At 39.1% G+C, this 19,319-nt stretch overlaps 1 long non-coding RNA gene across 41 annotated transcripts in view; it reads left to right on the top strand.

The window, feature by feature from the left end:
* Nucleotides 1-19,012, top strand: part of LOC127880575 (uncharacterized) — a 36,180-nt gene extending 17,168 nt beyond the window's left edge. For 15 of the 41 annotated variants that reach the window (XR_008049612.1, XR_008049591.1, XR_008049619.1 and 12 more), the window contains 18 exons: nucleotides 3,406-3,490; nucleotides 3,970-4,070; nucleotides 4,577-4,740; nucleotides 5,901-5,985; nucleotides 6,465-6,565; nucleotides 7,073-7,236; nucleotides 8,876-8,960; nucleotides 9,440-9,540; nucleotides 10,048-10,211; nucleotides 11,851-11,935; nucleotides 12,415-12,515; nucleotides 13,023-13,186; nucleotides 14,346-14,430; nucleotides 14,910-15,010; nucleotides 15,518-15,681; nucleotides 17,321-17,405; nucleotides 17,885-17,985; nucleotides 18,493-19,012. This is a non-coding gene — a long non-coding RNA (uncharacterized LOC127880575). The remainder of the gene's footprint in view (nucleotides 1-3,405; nucleotides 3,491-3,969; nucleotides 4,071-4,576; nucleotides 4,741-5,900; nucleotides 5,986-6,464; nucleotides 6,566-7,072; nucleotides 7,237-8,875; nucleotides 8,961-9,439; nucleotides 9,541-10,047; nucleotides 10,212-11,850; nucleotides 11,936-12,414; nucleotides 12,516-13,022; nucleotides 13,187-14,345; nucleotides 14,431-14,909; nucleotides 15,011-15,517; nucleotides 15,682-17,320; nucleotides 17,406-17,884; nucleotides 17,986-18,492) is intronic. The other 26 variants (XR_008049625.1, XR_008049614.1, XR_008049607.1 and 23 more) reach the window with 20 other exon arrangements.
* The last annotated feature ends 307 nt before the right edge of the window (nucleotides 19,013-19,319 follow it).

Raw genomic sequence — 19,319 nt, 5'->3', positions numbered from 1 at the left:
ACATCCATCTTTAAAATGATACCAGGTTCGGAAAAATTGATAAACGCGAAAGGCAAGAAAAATGCTGTGAAAGTTGTCAGTTTTATAATGGACCCTATGGAATCGGATTAGTGTAATAACCTTAAAAAGCACCTTTACTGCATGTCAAGGTCACATGGATTCTCGGCAAGCGAGACAAGTAGAAAATGAATTTAATGAATTTTGATGATTTGGGTGCTAAATAGATGAGAGATGTAAATATTTTGGTCCCAATGGATTTTTTAGGTGGTTTTGGACTGTTCCGGATGGGTGGGGACCTGGTATGGACAAGTAAGGGTAACATTTCCAACAATCTTAAATGTAAATATTATTATGTCCATAGATTGAGTTTAGGTGGAGAGCAAGATGAATATGCCAAATTACATGCATGCAGCCCATTTATGCCATTTTTCTCTTTGTTTGCAGGCCTGACCGTTTGTCCTTGAGCCGTAGTTGGTTAACAATCCGCTAGCTGTCTTGCTCTGACTGTGCACTGGACATGATTTCAATGTGAGTCATCATACTGATTGTTTAATTTACACATGAATTTCAGTTTTTTCGTTAAAGTACTAACTTAGCTGTGTATTTACAGTGGATGTAGTGGGCGCAGCAGGTGGTAGACTAGGTATTTCCATAAATACACTATGTTTACAGAATTGCGGCCAGTGGAGCAACATAGCTTGAGTTAATAGCACTAGTTCTTCAGACAAATAACTTTATTTTCAACCTATAAAGCATATTTAGCTGTAGGTGGGGCATTTAGCTGTAGATCTGGCTTTTGTTCTGTTAAGCCCTTAGAGTAATGAATTTAAGAGTGAAGACCATAGCGCCTTTTCCTATCAAGTATCGGCAGCTGTATGTCTTTTCAGAAATGCACATGTCTTCTTAAGCATGTCATGTGTTTTGCTTTTAATAAGATAGGCAATAAACTCATACCTTAGACAAAGACATCTGTAAAATTCAATTTCACTATTTCATTCAGCCAGACCATGATTGAGCTTAAGGATTGTGCTGCGGATGCAGCCTGTGCAGTTCCGGGAGAAAGTCACTGTCTTGGGCAATGCGGTCTGGTATCAGGTAAGCACTATTGAAAGCCTCACACTTTTGGGGGGTCTGAAGCCTTGTGCTGTCAATGCGATCTGGTTCAGTACAATCATAATGCATTCTCAAAGCAGTACTTCATCAGATATGGTAATCTCAAGCTTACATTCGCGGGCAGATATGACTTCCATTTGTTCTTGCTAGCAGAATCCCTACAGGCCAAACTATGCGTTAAGCACTATTTTCCACAGCAACCCTTGCAGACAGAAACCAATACTTAAAATTACTTCTGGCATTTAATTTCTAATTTCCTTTATTTCTCTTTTGTATGTTTGTTTGCCCTTTTTAACTCTGACATGCCATCTTGCTCACATTGATGGAGCATACCTTTTTTGTTAGAGCAAGTCCCCAGCTGCTCGATTTTGCCGTGTCGATAATGAAGAAAGCCATGGCATGATGTCTCCTCTAATGTGTTTCCTTATCTCAGTGTTGAACATAATTGCAGTTTCAGGGGCCTAAACATTTTATTTTATTAAAGGTCTGGATGATCCTTGCCTGACTGCGGGTTGGTGTACACCTCAATCCGACTCTGTGTCCTGAACAGAGGCCGCAGTGGTGCAGCGCTTGTGGACGATCCATCACAATCCTGAAAGGTCAACACTACACCAAGCTGGGAAAATTGATCCTGATAGTCATCCCCAGGTAGTGGAATGAATGTACACTGAACTACAGAGGAATCACAACCCAAATGACTTTCCTGCCACGACATTAGTGTGGCCACTCGCGTAGGAATTCCTTAGCAAACGTGCTCTTTTGCATGGTGACTGTGGGCATTTTTGCAAAACTTACGCTTTCAACACTGGATTTTAAAGAGAATACTTAATAAAATGGTCGCTAACAGGACTTATTTATATGAGAGAGACTATCTGGATGCGCATTAAGTGTCACTTTGTGTCGTAAGCTGTTGAAGGAGCGATTTGCGCCTTTTTAAGTGTTAATTTTGGGTAGCCGGCTTGTATCGGCTTGAAAAGCTACAAATTTATGCCTCTCATCATAATAGCATTAATTTTTGTAATTGCAATGTGTATGTTTAGATTGTAAGTGAAGCTTTTACATAATAATGTTCTTAAAAAACATGATTTTATATGCTGTCAGTGAGTTTTTTATTGAAAAAGTGCTTAAAATTAAAAAAAAAGTCTCCTATTTCATCAAGAAAAGTATACTGATTCACAATCAATACATTTATTTGGGCCTTTTGCTGATATATTGGTGAATTTCGCATGCAATGATACCAGTTTTTGCCATAAAAGTTACGCGTAACAATAATTGGAGACACAAAATCAGCTGTCGTCACTTAGACTAAAAATCATGCATTCCGACTTGACTGCGGCCAATTTAGTCAACCGCTTAAATGGCCATTTTAAGGCCTTTACCCCCATCCGAATGCACTGAAATTGCATATTCATTGTGGAAATAGTTGAAATCTCATGTGGAGAAAGTTTGAAAAAGATGGGACAAAGTTGAGTTCCCTTAAAGGTTACATTACACTAAATCATTGTGTATCCCTCCGTGGTCCATTCGAAAGTAGTGCCTATTCTAAAGAGTTCCTTTTCTCTTCTTGAATATAAGCCATTTAACAATGTGAGACATGTCTTTTGTGGTTATTTGTAATATCCTGTATGTGTCTGGAGTACTTTGATGCCTTGGATTGGAAGCTAACTTAAAAGATGAACTTTTGAGGGTGTGTTTTTCTATTGTGTGGGGCTTTTGTCGAAATTAGGATTCCGAAACGCGTTTTTCTACGGTGGGTTCATTCGACAGCGATTTACTTTCTTAGAAGTTGCGAGACGGTATGTTTTTGATTGCAATTATTGGAAGATGACAGATCCATCTTTAAAATGATACCAGGTTCGGAAAAATTGATACGACGGAAAGGCAAGAAAAATGCTGTGAAAGTTGTCAGTTTTATAATGGGACCCTATGGGAATCGGAATTAGTGTAATATAACCTTTAAAAAGCACATTTACTGCAATGTCAAGGTCACATGGATTCGTCTGCAAGCGAGACAAGTAGAAAATGAATTTTAATGAATGTTTTGATGATTTGGGTGCTAAAATAGATGAGAGATGTAAATATTTTGGTCCAAATGGATGTTTTAGGTGGTTTTGGACTGTTCCGGATGGGTGGGGGACCTGGTATGGACAAGTAAGGGTAACATTTCCAACAAATCTTAAATGTAAATATTATTATGTCCATAGATTGAAGTTTCAGGTGGAGAGCAAGATGAAAAATATGCCAAATTACATGCATGCAGCCCATTTATGCCATTTTTCTCTTTGTTTGCAGGCCTGACCGTTTGTCCTTGAGCCGTAGTTGGTTAACAATCCGCTAGCTGTCTTGCTCTGACTGGTGCACTGGACATGATTTCAATGTGAGTCATCATACTGATTGTTTAATTTACACATGAATTTCAGTTTGTTCGTTAAAGTACTAACTTAGCTGTGTATTTACAGTGGATGTAGTGGTGCGCAGCAGGTGGTAGACTAGGTATTTCCATAAATACACTATGTTTACAGAATTGCGGCCAGTGGAGCAACATAGCTGATGAGTTAATAGCACTAGTTCTTCAGACAAATAACTTTATTTTCAACCTATAAAGCATATTTAGCTGTAGGTGGGGCCATTTAGCTGTAAGATCTGGCTTTTGTTCTGTTAAGCCCTTAGAGTAATGAATTTAAGAGTGAAGACCATAGCGCCTTTTCCTAGTCAAGTATCGGGCAGCTGTATGTCTTTTCAGAAATGCACATGTCTTCTTAAGCATGTCATTGTGTTTGCTTTTAATAAGATAGGCAATAAACTCATAACCTTTAGACAAATGAGCATCTGTAAATTCAGATTTCACTATTTCAGTGTCAGCCAGACCATGATTGAGCTTAAGGATTGTGCTGCGGATGCAGCCTGTGCAGTTCCGGGAGAAAGTCACTGTCTTGGGCAATGCGGTCTGGTATCAGGTAAGCACTATTGAAAGCCTCACACTTTTGGGGGGTCTGAAGCCTTGTGCTGTCAATGCGATCTGGTTCAAGTACAATCAGAATGCATTCTCAAAGCAGTACTTCATCAGATATGGTAATCTCAAGCTTACAGTTCGCGGGCAGATATGACTTCCATTTGTTCTTGCTAGCAGAATCCCTACAGGCCAAACTATGCGTTAAGCACTATTTTCCACAGCAACCCTTGCAGACAGAAAAACAATACTTAAAATTACTTCTGGCATTTAATTTCTAATTTCCTTTATTTCTCTTTGTATGTTTGTTTGCCCTTTTTAACTCTGACATGCCATCTTGCTCACATTGATGGAGCATACCTGTTTTTGTTTAGAGCCAAGTCCCCAGCTGCTCGAGTTTGCCGTGTCGATAATGAGAAAGCCATGGCATGATGTCTCCTCTATGTGTTTCCTTATCTCAGTGTTGAACATAATTGCCAGTTTCAGGGGCCTAAACATTTTATTTTATTAAAGGTCTGGATGATCCTTGCCTGACTGCGGGTTTGTGTACACCTCAATCCGACTCTGTGTCCTGAACAGAGGCCGCAGTGGTGCAGCGCTTGTGGACGATCCATCAACATCCTGAAAGGTCAACACTACACCAAGCTGGGAAAATTGATCCTGATAGTCATCCCCAGGTAGTGGAATGAATGTACACTGAACTACAGAGGAATCACACCCAAATGACTTTCCTGCCACGACATTAGTGTGGCCACTCGCGTAGGAATTCCTTAGCAAACGTGCTCTTTTGCATGGTGACTGTGGGCATTTTTGCAAAACTTACGCTTTCAACACTGGATTTTAAAGAGAATACTTAATAAAATGTCGCTAACAGGACTTATTTATATGAGAGAGACTATCTGGATGCGCATTAAGTGTCACTTTGTGTCGTAAGCTGTTGAAGGAGCGATTTGCGCCTTTTTAAGTGTTAATTTTGGGTAGCCGGCTTGTATCGGCTTGAAAGCTACAAATTATGCCTCTCATCATAATAGCATTAATTTTTGTAATTGCAATGTGTATGTTTAGATTGTAAGTGAAGCTTTTAATAATAATGTTCTTAAAAAACATGATTTTATATGCTGTCAGTGAGTTTTTTATTGAAAAAAGTGCTTAAAATTAAAAAAAAGTCTCCTATTTCATCAAGAAAAGTATACTGATTCACAATCAATACATTTATTTGGGCCTTTTGCTGATATATTGGTGAATTTCGCATGCAATGATACCAGTTTTTGCCATAAAAGTTACGCGTAACAATAATTGGAGACACAAAATCAGCTGTCGTCACTTAGACTAAAAATCATGCATTCCGACTTGACTGCGGCCAATTTAGTCACCGCTTTAAATGGCCATTTTAAGGCCTTTACCCCCATCCGAATGCACTGAAATTGCATATTCATTGTGGAAATAGTTGAAATCTCATGTGGAGAAAGTTTGAAAAAGATGGGACAAAGTTGAGTTCCCTTAAAAAAGCACATTTACTGCAATGTCAAGGTCACATGGATTCGTCTGCAAGCGAGACAAGTAGAAAATGAATTTTAATGAATGTTTTGATGATTTGGGTGCTAAAATAGATGAGAGATGTAAATATTTTGGTCCAAATGGATGTTTTAGGTGGTTTTGGACTGTTCCGGATGGGTGGGGGACCTGGTATGGACAAGTAAGGGTAACATTTCCAACAAATCTTAAATGTAAATATTATTATGTCCATAGATTGAAGTTTCAGGTGGAGAGCAAGATGAAAAATATGCCAAATTACATGCATGCAGCCCATTTATGCCATTTTTCTCTTTGTTTGCAGGCCTGACCGTTTGTCCTTGAGCCGTAGTTGGTTAACAATCCGCTAGCTGTCTTGCTCTGACTGGTGCACTGGACATGATTTCAATGTGAGTCATCATACTGATTGTTTAATTTACACATGAATTTCAGTTTGTTCGTTAAAGTACTAACTTAGCTGTGTATTTACAGTGGATGTAGTGGTGCGCAGCAGGTGGTAGACTAGGTATTTCCATAAATACACTATGTTTACAGAATTGCGGCCAGTGGAGCAACATAGCTGATGAGTTAATAGCACTAGTTCTTCAGACAAATAACTTTATTTTCAACCTATAAAGCATATTTAGCTGTAGGTGGGGCCATTTAGCTGTAAGATCTGGCTTTTGTTCTGTTAAGCCCTTAGAGTAATGAATTTAAGAGTGAAGACCATAGCGCCTTTTCCTAGTCAAGTATCGGGCAGCTGTATGTCTTTTCAGAAATGCACATGTCTTCTTAAGCATGTCATTGTGTTTGCTTTTAATAAGATAGGCAATAAACTCATAACCTTTAGACAAATGAGCATCTGTAAATTCAGATTTCACTATTTCAGTGTCAGCCAGACCATGATTGAGCTTAAGGATTGTGCTGCGGATGCAGCCTGTGCAGTTCCGGGAGAAAGTCACTGTCTTGGGCAATGCGGTCTGGTATCAGGTAAGCACTATTGAAAGCCTCACACTTTTGGGGGGTCTGAAGCCTTGTGCTGTCAATGCGATCTGGTTCAAGTACAATCAGAATGCATTCTCAAAGCAGTACTTCATCAGATATGGTAATCTCAAGCTTACAGTTCGCGGGCAGATATGACTTCCATTTGTTCTTGCTAGCAGAATCCCTACAGGCCAAACTATGCGTTAAGCACTATTTTCCACAGCAACCCTTGCAGACAGAAAAACAATACTTAAAATTACTTCTGGCATTTAATTTCTAATTTCCTTTATTTCTCTTTTGTATGTTTGTTTGCCCTTTTTAACTCTGACATGCCATCTTGCTCACATTGATGGAGCATACCTGTTTTTGTTTAGAGCCAAGTCCCCAGCTGCTCGAGTTTGCCGTGTCGATAATGAGAAAGCCATGGCATGATGTCTCCTCTATGTGTTTCCTTATCTCAGTGTTGAACATAATTGCCAGTTTCAGGGGCCTAAACATTTTATTTTATTAAAGGTCTGGATGATCCTTGCCTGACTGCGGGTTTGTGTACACCTCAATCCGACTCTGTGTCCTGAACAGAGGCCGCAGTGGTGCAGCGCTTGTGGACGATCCATCAACATCCTGAAAGGTCAACACTACACCAAGCTGGGAAAATTGATCCTGATAGTCATCCCCAGGTAGTGGAATGAATGTACACTGAACTACAGAGGAATCACACCCAAATGACTTTCCTGCCACGACATTAGTGTGGCCACTCGCGTAGGAATTCCTTAGCAAACGTGCTCTTTTGCATGGTGACTGTGGGCATTTTTGCAAAACTTACGCTTTCAACACTGGATTTTAAAGAGAATACTTAATAAAATGTCGCTAACAGGACTTATTTATATGAGAGAGACTATCTGGATGCGCATTAAGTGTCACTTTGTGTCGTAAGCTGTTGAAGGAGCGATTTGCGCCTTTTTAAGTGTTAATTTTGGGTAGCCGGCTTGTATCGGCTTGAAAGCTACAAATTATGCCTCTCATCATAATAGCATTAATTTTTGTAATTGCAATGTGTATGTTTAGATTGTAAGTGAAGCTTTTAATAATAATGTTCTTAAAAAACATGATTTTATATGCTGTCAGTGAGTTTTTTATTGAAAAAAGTGCTTAAAATTAAAAAAAAGTCTCCTATTTCATCAAGAAAAGTATACTGATTCACAATCAATACATTTATTTGGGCCTTTTGCTGATATATTGGTGAATTTCGCATGCAATGATACCAGTTTTTGCCATAAAAGTTACGCGTAACAATAATTGGAGACACAAAATCAGCTGTCGTCACTTAGACTAAAAATCATGCATTCCGACTTGACTGCGGCCAATTTAGTCACCGCTTTAAATGGCCATTTTAAGGCCTTTACCCCCATCCGAATGCACTGAAATTGCATATTCATTGTGGAAATAGTTGAAATCTCATGTGGAGAAAGTTTGAAAAAGATGGGACAAAGTTGAGTTCCCTTAAAGGTTACATTACACTAAATCATTGTGTATCCCTCCGTGGTCCATTCGAAAGTAGTGCCTATTTCTAAAGAGTTCCTTTTCTCTTCTTGAATATAAGCCATTTAACAATGTGAGACATGTCTTTTGTGGTTATTTGTAATATCCTGTATGTGTCTGGAGTACTTTGATGCCTTGGATTGGAAGCTAACTTAAAAGATGAACTTTTGAGGGTGTGTTTTCTATTGTGTGGGGCTTTTGTCGAAATTAGGATTCCGAAACGCGTTTTTCTACGGTGGGTTCATTCGACAGCGATTTACTTTCTTAGAAGTTGCGAGACGGTATGTTTTTGATTGCAATTATTGGAAGATGACAGATCCATCTTTAAAATGATACCAGGTTCGGAAAAATTGATACGACGGAAAGGCAAGAAAAATGCTGTGAAAGTTGTCAGTTTTATAATGGGACCCTATGGGAATCGGAATTAGTGTAATATAACCTTTAAAAAGCACATTTACTGCAATGTCAAGGTCACATGGATTCGTCTGCAAGCGAGACAAGTAGAAAATGAATTTTAATGAATGTTTTGATGATTTGGGTGCTAAAATAGATGAGAGATGTAAATATTTTGGTCCAAATGGATGTTTTAGGTGGTTTTGGACTGTTCCGGATGGGTGGGGGACCTGGTATGGACAAGTAAGGGTAACATTTCCAACAAATCTTAAATGTAAATATTATTATGTCCATAGATTGAAGTTTCAGGTGGAGAGCAAGATGAAAAATATGCCAAATTACATGCATGCAGCCCATTTATGCCATTTTTCTCTTTGTTTGCAGGCCTGACCGTTTGTCCTTGAGCCGTAGTTGGTTAACAATCCGCTAGCTGTCTTGCTCTGACTGGTGCACTGGACATGATTTCAATGTGAGTCATCATACTGATTGTTTAATTTACACATGAATTTCAGTTTGTTCGTTAAAGTACTAACTTAGCTGTGTATTTACAGTGGATGTAGTGGTGCGCAGCAGGTGGTAGACTAGGTATTTCCATAAATACACTATGTTTACAGAATTGCGGCCAGTGGAGCAACATAGCTGATGAGTTAATAGCACTAGTTCTTCAGACAAATAACTTTATTTTCAACCTATAAAGCATATTTAGCTGTAGGTGGGGCCATTTAGCTGTAAGATCTGGCTTTTGTTCTGTTAAGCCCTTAGAGTAATGAATTTAAGAGTGAAGACCATAGCGCCTTTTCCTAGTCAAGTATCGGGCAGCTGTATGTCTTTTCAGAAATGCACATGTCTTCTTAAGCATGTCATTGTGTTTGCTTTTAATAAGATAGGCAATAAACTCATAACCTTTAGACAAATGAGCATCTGTAAATTCAGATTTCACTATTTCAGTGTCAGCCAGACCATGATTGAGCTTAAGGATTGTGCTGCGGATGCAGCCTGTGCAGTTCCGGGAGAAAGTCACTGTCTTGGGCAATGCGGTCTGGTATCAGGTAAGCACTATTGAAAGCCTCACACTTTTGGGGGGTCTGAAGCCTTGTGCTGTCAATGCGATCTGGTTCAAGTACAATCAGAATGCATTCTCAAAGCAGTACTTCATCAGATATGGTAATCTCAAGCTTACAGTTCGCGGGCAGATATGACTTCCATTTGTTCTTGCTAGCAGAATCCCTACAGGCCAAACTATGCGTTAAGCACTATTTTCCACAGCAACCCTTGCAGACAGAAAAACAATACTTAAAATTACTTCTGGCATTTAATTTCTAATTTCCTTTATTTCTCTTTTGTATGTTTGTTTGCCCTTTTTAACTCTGACATGCCATCTTGCTCACATTGATGGAGCATACCTGTTTTTGTTTAGAGCCAAGTCCCCAGCTGCTCGAGTTTGCCGTGTCGATAATGAGAAAGCCATGGCATGATGTCTCCTCTATGTGTTTCCTTATCTCAGTGTTGAACATAATTGCCAGTTTCAGGGGCCTAAACATTTTATTTTATTAAAGGTCTGGATGATCCTTGCCTGACTGCGGGTTTGTGTACACCTCAATCCGACTCTGTGTCCTGAACAGAGGCCGCAGTGGTGCAGCGCTTGTGGACGATCCATCAACATCCTGAAAGGTCAACACTACACCAAGCTGGGAAAATTGATCCTGATAGTCATCCCCAGGTAGTGGAATGAATGTACACTGAACTACAGAGGAATCACACCCAAATGACTTTCCTGCCACGACATTAGTGTGGCCACTCGCGTAGGAATTCCTTAGCAAACGTGCTCTTTTGCATGGTGACTGTGGGCATTTTTGCAAAACTTACGCTTTCAACACTGGATTTTAAAGAGAATACTTAATAAAATGTCGCTAACAGGACTTATTTATATGAGAGAGACTATCTGGATGCGCATTAAGTGTCACTTTGTGTCGTAAGCTGTTGAAGGAGCGATTTGCGCCTTTTTAAGTGTTAATTTTGGGTAGCCGGCTTGTATCGGCTTGAAAGCTACAAATTATGCCTCTCATCATAATAGCATTAATTTTTGTAATTGCAATGTGTATGTTTAGATTGTAAGTGAAGCTTTTAATAATAATGTTCTTAAAAAACATGATTTTATATGCTGTCAGTGAGTTTTTTATTGAAAAAAGTGCTTAAAATTAAAAAAAAGTCTCCTATTTCATCAAGAAAAGTATACTGATTCACAATCAATACATTTATTTGGGCCTTTTGCTGATATATTGGTGAATTTCGCATGCAATGATACCAGTTTTTGCCATAAAAGTTACGCGTAACAATAATTGGAGACACAAAATCAGCTGTCGTCACTTAGACTAAAAATCATGCATTCCGACTTGACTGCGGCCAATTTAGTCACCGCTTTAAATGGCCATTTTAAGGCCTTTACCCCCATCCGAATGCACTGAAATTGCATATTCATTGTGGAAATAGTTGAAATCTCATGTGGAGAAAGTTTGAAAAAGATGGGACAAAGTTGAGTTCCCTTAAAGGTTACATTACACTAAATCATTGTGTATCCCTCCGTGGTCCATTCGAAAGTAGTGCCTATTTCTAAAGAGTTCCTTTTCTCTTCTTGAATATAAGCCATTTAACAATGTGAGACATGTCTTTTGTGGTTATTTGTAATATCCTGTATGTGTCTGGAGTACTTTGATGCCTTGGATTGGAAGCTAACTTAAAAGATGAACTTTTGAGGGTGTGTTTTCTATTGTGTGGGGCTTTTGTCGAAATTAGGATTCCGAAACGCGTTTTTCTACGGTGGGTTCATTCGACAGCGATTTACTTTCTTAGAAGTTGCGAGACGGTATGTTTTTGATTGCAATTATTGGAAGATGACAGATCCATCTTTAAAATGATACCAGGTTCGGAAAAATTGATACGACGGAAAGGCAAGAAAAATGCTGTGAAAGTTGTCAGTTTTATAATGGGACCCTATGGGAATCGGAATTAGTGTAATATAACCTTTAAAAAGCACATTTACTGCAATGTCAAGGTCACATGGATTCGTCTGCAAGCGAGACAAGTAGAAAATGAATTTTAATGAATGTTTTGATGATTTGGGTGCTAAAATAGATGAGAGATGTAAATATTTTGGTCCAAATGGATGTTTTAGGTGGTTTTGGACTGTTCCGGATGGGTGGGGGACCTGGTATGGACAAGTAAGGGTAACATTTCCAACAAATCTTAAATGTAAATATTATTATGTCCATAGATTGAAGTTTCAGGTGGAGAGCAAGATGAAAAATATGCCAAATTACATGCATGCAGCCCATTTATGCCATTTTTCTCTTTGTTTGCAGGCCTGACCGTTTGTCCTTGAGCCGTAGTTGGTTAACAATCCGCTAGCTGTCTTGCTCTGACTGGTGCACTGGACATGATTTCAATGTGAGTCATCATACTGATTGTTTAATTTACACATGAATTTCAGTTTGTTCGTTAAAGTACTAACTTAGCTGTGTATTTACAGTGGATGTAGTGGTGCGCAGCAGGTGGTAGACTAGGTATTTCCATAAATACACTATGTTTACAGAATTGCGGCCAGTGGAGCAACATAGCTGATGAGTTAATAGCACTAGTTCTTCAGACAAATAACTTTATTTTCAACCTATAAAGCATATTTAGCTGTAGGTGGGGCCATTTAGCTGTAAGATCTGGCTTTTGTTCTGTTAAGCCCTTAGAGTAATGAATTTAAGAGTGAAGACCATAGCGCCTTTTCCTAGTCAAGTATCGGGCAGCTGTATGTCTTTTCAGAAATGCACATGTCTTCTTAAGCATGTCATTGTGTTTGCTTTTAATAAGATAGGCAATAAACTCATAACCTTTAGACAAATGAGCATCTGTAAATTCAGATTTCACTATTTCAGTGTCAGCCAGACCATGATTGAGCTTAAGGATTGTGCTGCGGATGCAGCCTGTGCAGTTCCGGGAGAAAGTCACTGTCTTGGGCAATGCGGTCTGGTATCAGGTAAGCACTATTGAAAGCCTCACACTTTTGGGGGGTCTGAAGCCTTGTGCTGTCAATGCGATCTGGTTCAAGTACAATCAGAATGCATTCTCAAAGCAGTACTTCATCAGATATGGTAATCTCAAGCTTACAGTTCGCGGGCAGATATGACTTCCATTTGTTCTTGCTAGCAGAATCCCTACAGGCCAAACTATGCGTTAAGCACTATTTTCCACAGCAACCCTTGCAGACAGAAAAACAATACTTAAAATTACTTCTGGCATTTAATTTCTAATTTCCTTTATTTCTCTTTTGTATGTTTGTTTGCCCTTTTTAACTCTGACATGCCATCTTGCTCACATTGATGGAGCATACCTGTTTTTGTTTAGAGCCAAGTCCCCAGCTGCTCGAGTTTGCCGTGTCGATAATGAGAAAGCCATGGCATGATGTCTCCTCTATGTGTTTCCTTATCTCAGTGTTGAACATAATTGCCAGTTTCAGGGGCCTAAACATTTTATTTTATTAAAGGTCTGGATGATCCTTGCCTGACTGCGGGTTTGTGTACACCTCAATCCGACTCTGTGTCCTGAACAGAGGCCGCAGTGGTGCAGCGCTTGTGGACGATCCATCAACATCCTGAAAGGTCAACACTACACCAAGCTGGGAAAATTGATCCTGATAGTCATCCCCAGGTAGTGGAATGAATGTACACTGAACTACAGAGGAATCACACCCAAATGACTTTCCTGCCACGACATTAGTGTGGCCACTCGCGTAGGAATTCCTTAGCAAACGTGCTCTTTTGCATGGTGACTGTGGGCATTTTTGCAAAACTTACGCTTTCAACACTGGATTTTAAAGAGAATACTTAATAAAATGTCGCTAACAGGACTTATTTATATGAGAGAGACTATCTGGATGCGCATTAAGTGTCACTTTGTGTCGTAAGCTGTTGAAGGAGCGATTTGCGCCTTTTTAAGTGTTAATTTTGGGTAGCCGGCTTGTATCGGCTTGAAAGCTACAAATTATGCCTCTCATCATAATAGCATTAATTTTTGTAATTGCAATGTGTATGTTTAGATTGTAAGTGAAGCTTTTAATAATAATGTTCTTAAAAAACATGATTTTATATGCTGTCAGTGAGTTTTTTATTGAAAAAAGTGCTTAAAATTAAAAAAAAGTCTCCTATTTCATCAAGAAAAGTATACTGATTCACAATCAATACATTTATTTGGGCCTTTTGCTGATATATTGGTGAATTTCGCATGCAATGATACCAGTTTTTGCCATAAAAGTTACGCGTAACAATAATTGGAGACACAAAATCAGCTGTCGTCACTTAGACTAAAAATCATGCATTCCGACTTGACTGCGGCCAATTTAGTCACCGCTTTAAATGGCCATTTTAAGGCCTTTACCCCCATCCGAATGCACTGAAATTGCATATTCATTGTGGAAATAGTTGAAATCTCATGTGGAGAAAGTTTGAAAAAGATGGGACAAAGTTGAGTTCCCTTAAAAAGCACATTTACTGCAATGTCAAGGTCACATGGATTCGTCTGCAAGCGAGACAAGTAGAAAATGAATTTTAATGAATGTTTTGATGATTTGGGTGCTAAAATAGATGAGAGATGTAAATATTTTGGTCCAAATGGATGTTTTAGGTGGTTTTGGACTGTTCCGGATGGGTGGGGGACCTGGTATGGACAAGTAAGGGTAACATTTCCAACAAATCTTAAATGTAAATATTATTATGTCCATAGATTGAAGTTTCAGGTGGAGAGCAAGATGAAAAATATGCCAAATTACATGCATGCAGCCCATTTATGCCATTTTTCTCTTTGTTTGCAGGCCTGACCGTTTGTCCTTGAGCCGTAGTTGGTTAACAATCCGCTAGCTGTCTTGCTCTGACTGGTGCACTGGACATGATTTCAATGTGAGTCATCATACTGATTGTTTAATTTACACATGAATTTCAGTTTGTTCGTTAAAGTACTAACTTAGCTGTGTATTTACAGTGGATGTAGTGGTGCGCAGCAGGTGGTAGACTAGGTATTTCCATAAATACACTATGTTTACAGAATTGCGGCCAGTGGAGCAACATAGCTGATGAGTTAATAGCACTAGTTCTTCAGACAAATAACTTTATTTTCAACCTATAAAGCATATTTAGCTGTAGGTGGGGCCATTTAGCTGTAAGATCTGGCTTTTGTTCTGTTAAGCCCTTAGAGTAATGAATTTAAGAGTGAAGACCATAGCGCCTTTTCCTAGTCAAGTATCGGGCAGCTGTATGTCTTTTCAGAAATGCACATGTCTTCTTAAGCATGTCATTGTGTTTGCTTTTAATAAGATAGGCAATAAACTCATAACCTTTAGACAAATGAGCATCTGTAAATTCAGATTTCACTATTTCAGTGTCAGCCAGACCATGATTGAGCTTAAGGATTGTGCTGCGGATGCAGCCTGTGCAGTTCCGGGAGAAAGTCACTGTCTTGGGCAATGCGGTCTGGTATCAGGTAAGCACTATTGAAAGCCTCACACTTTTGGGGGGTCTGAAGCCTTGTGCTGTCAATGCGATCTGGTTCAAGTACAATCAGAATGCATTCTCAAAGCAGTACTTCATCAGATATGGTAATCTCAAGCTTACAGTTCGCGGGCAGATATGACTTCCATTTGTTCTTGCTAGCAGAATCCCTACAGGCCAAACTATGCGTTAAGCACTATTTTCCACAGCAACCCTTGCAGACAGAAAAACAATACTTAAAATTACTTCTGGCATTTAATTTCTAATTTCCTTTATTTCTCTTTTGTATGTTTGTTTGCCCTTTTTAACTCTGACATGCCATCTTGCTCACATTGATGGAGCATACCTGTTTTTGTTTAGAGCCAAGTCCCCAGCTGCTCGAGTTTGCCGTGTCGATAATGAGAAAGCCATGGCATGATGTCTCCTCTATGTGTTTCCTTATCTCAGTGTTGAACATAATTGCCAGTTTCAGGGGCCTAAACATTTTATTTTATTAAAGGTCTGGATGATCCTTGCCTGACTGCGGGTTTGTGTACACCTCAATCCGACTCTGTGTCCTGAACAGAGGCCGCAGTGGTGCAGCGCTTGTGGACGATCCATCAACATCCTGAAAGGTCAACACTACACCAAGCTGGGAAAATTGATCCTGATAGTCATCCCCAGGTAGTGGAATGAATGTACACTGAACTACAGAGGAATCACACCCAAATGACTTTCCTGCCACGACATTAGTGTGGCCACTCGCGTAGGAATTCCTTAGCAAACGTGCTCTTTTGCATGGTGACTGTGGGCATTTTTGCAAAACTTACGCTTTCAACACTGGATTTTAAAGAGAATACTTAATAAAATGTCGCTAACAGGACTTATTTATATGAGAGAGACTATCTGGATGCGCATTAAGTGTCACTTTGTGTCGTAAGCTGTTGAAGGAGCGATTTGCGCCTTTTTAAGTGTTAATTTTGGGTAGCCGGCTTGTATCGGCTTGAAAGCTACAAATTATGCCTCTCATCATAATAGCATTAATTTTTGTAATTGCAATGTGTATGTTTAGATTGTAAGTGAAGCTTTTAATAATAATGTTCTTAAAAAACATGATTTTATATGCTGTCAGTGAGTTTTTTATTGAAAAAAGTGCTTAAAATTAAAAAAAAGTCTCCTATTTCATCAAGAAAAGTATACTGATTCACAATCAATACATTTATTTGGGCCTTTTGCTGATATATTGGTGAATTTCGCATGCAATGATACCAGTTTTTGCCATAAAAGTTACGCGTAACAATAATTGGAGACACAAAATCAGCTGTCGTCACTTAGACTAAAAATCATGCATTCCGACTTGACTGCGGCCAATTTAGTCACCGCTTTAAATGGCCATTTTAAGGCCTTTACCCCCATCCGAATGCACTGAAATTGCATATTCATTGTGGAAATAGTTGAAATCTCATGTGGAGAAAGTTTGAAAAAGATGGGACAAAGTTGAGTTCCCTTAAAGGTTACATTACACTAAATCATTGTGTATCCCTCCGTGGTCCATTCGAAAGTAGTGCCTATTTCTAAAGAGTTCCTTTTCTCTTCTTGAATATAAGCCATTTAACAATGTGAGACATGTCTTTTGTGGTTATTTGTAATATCCTGTATGTGTCTGGAGTACTTTGATGCCTTGGATTGGAAGCTAACTTAAAAGATGAACTTTTGAGGGTGTGTTTTCTATTGTGTGGGGCTTTTGTCGAAATTAGGATTCCGAAACGCGTTTTTCTACGGTGGGTTCATTCGACAGCGATTTACTTTCTTAGAAGTTGCGAGACGGTATGTTTTTGATTGCAATTATTGGAAGATGACAGATCCATCTTTAAAATGATACCAGGTTCGGAAAAATTGATACGACGGAAAGGCAAGAAAAATGCTGTGAAAGTTGTCAGTTTTATAATGGGACCCTATGGGAATCGGAATTAGTGTAATATAACCTTTAAAAAGCACATTTACTGCAATGTCAAGGTCACATGGATTCGTCTGCAAGCGAGACAAGTAGAAAATGAATTTTAATGAATGTTTTGATGATTTGGGTGCTAAAATAGATGAGAGATGTAAATATTTTGGTCCAAATGGATGTTTTAGGTGGTTTTGGACTGTTCCGGATGGGTGGGGGACCTGGTATGGACAAGTAAGGGTAACATTTCCAACAAATCTTAAATGTAAATATTATTATGTCCATAGATTGAAGTTTCAGGTGGAGAGCAAGATGAAAAATATGCCAAATTACATGCATGCAGCCCATTTATGCCATTTTTCTCTTTGTTTGCAGGCCTGACCGTTTGTCCTTGAGCCGTAGTTGGTTAACAATCCGCTAGCTGTCTTGCTCTGACTGGTGCACTGGACATGATTTCAATGTGAGTCATCATACTGATTGTTTAATTTACACATGAATTTCAGTTTGTTCGTTAAAGTACTAACTTAGCTGTGTATTTACAGTGGATGTAGTGGTGCGCAGCAGGTGGTAGACTAGGTATTTCCATAAATACACTATGTTTACAGAATTGCGGCCAGTGGAGCAACATAGCTGATGAGTTAATAGCACTAGTTCTTCAGACAAATAACTTTATTTTCAACCTATAAAGCATATTTAGCTGTAGGTGGGGCCATTTAGCTGTAAGATCTGGCTTTTGTTCTGTTAAGCCCTTAGAGTAATGAATTTAAGAGTGAAGACCATAGCGCCTTTTCCTAGTCAAGTATCGGGCAGCTGTATGTCTTTTCAGAAATGCACATGTCTTCTTAAGCATGTCATTGTGTTTGCTTTTAATAAGATAGGCAATAAACTCATAACCTTTAGACAAATGAGCATCTGTAAATTCAGATTTCACTATTTCAGTGTCAGCCAGACCATGATTGAGCTTAAGGATTGTGCTGCGGATGCAGCCTGTGCAGTTCCGGGAGAAAGTCACTGTCTTGGGCAATGCGGTCTGGTATCAGGTAAGCACTATTGAAAGCCTCACACTTTTGGGGGGTCTGAAGCCTTGTGCTGTCAATGCGATCTGGTTCAAGTACAATCAGAATGCATTCTCAAAGCAGTACTTCATCAGATATGGTAATCTCAAGCTTACAGTTCGCGGGCAGATATGACTTCCATTTGTTCTTGCTAGCAGAATCCCTACAGGCCAAACTATGCGTTAAGCACTATTTTCCACAGCAACCCTTGCAGACAGAAAAACAATACTTAAAATTACTTCTGGCATTTAATTTCTAATTTCCTTTATTTCTCTTTTGTATGTTTGTTTGCCCTTTTTAACTCTGACATGCCATCTTGCTCACATTGATGGAGCATACCTGTTTTTGTTTAGAGCCAAGTCCCCAGCTGCTCGAGTTTGCCGTGTCGATAATGAGAAAGCCATGGCATGATGTCTCCTCTATGTGTTTCCTTATCTCAGTGTTGAACATAATTGCCAGTTTCAGGGGCCTAAACATTTTATTTTATTAAAGGTCTGGATGATCCTTGCCTGACTGCGGGTTTGTGTACACCTCAATCCGACTCTGTGTCCTGAACAGAGGCCGCAGTGGTGCAGCGCTTGTGGACGATCCATCAACATCCTGAAAGGTCAACACTACACCAAGCTGGGAAAATTGATCCTGATAGTCATCCCCAGGTAGTGGAATGAATGTACACTGAACTACAGAGGAATCACACCCAAATGACTTTCCTGCCACGACATTAGTGTGGCCACTCGCGTAGGAATTCCTTAGCAAACGTGCTCTTTTGCATGGTGACTGTGGGCATTTTTGCAAAACTTACGCTTTCAACACTGGATTTTAAAGAGAATACTTAATAAAATGTCGCTAACAGGACTTATTTATATGAGAGAGACTATCTGGATGCGCATTAAGTGTCACTTTGTGTCGTAAGCTGTTGAAGGAGCGATTTGCGCCTTTTTAAGTGTTAATTTTGGGTAGCCGGCTTGTATCGGCTTGAAAGCTACAAATTATGCCTCTCATCATAATAGCATTAATTTTTGTAATTGCAATGTGTATGTTTAGATTGTAAGTGAAGCTTTTAATAATAATGTTCTTAAAAAACATGATTTTATATGCTGTCAGTGAGTTTTTTATTGAAAAAAGTGCTTAAAATTAAAAAAAAGTCTCCTATTTCATCAAGAAAAGTATACTGATTCACAATCAATACATTTATTTGGGCCTTTTGCTGATATATTGGTGAATTTCGCATGCAATGATACCAGTTTTTGCCATAAAAGTTACGCGTAACAATAATTGGAGACACAAAATCAGCTGTCGTCACTTAGACTAAAAATCAT

The sequence above is a fragment of the Dreissena polymorpha genome, chromosome 5 (genome assembly GCF_020536995.1).
Source record: "Dreissena polymorpha isolate Duluth1 chromosome 5, UMN_Dpol_1.0, whole genome shotgun sequence".
Classification (NCBI taxonomy): Eukaryota; Metazoa; Mollusca; class Bivalvia; order Myida; family Dreissenidae; genus Dreissena; species Dreissena polymorpha.
This window is presented reverse-complemented; position numbering and strand designations above follow the sequence as displayed.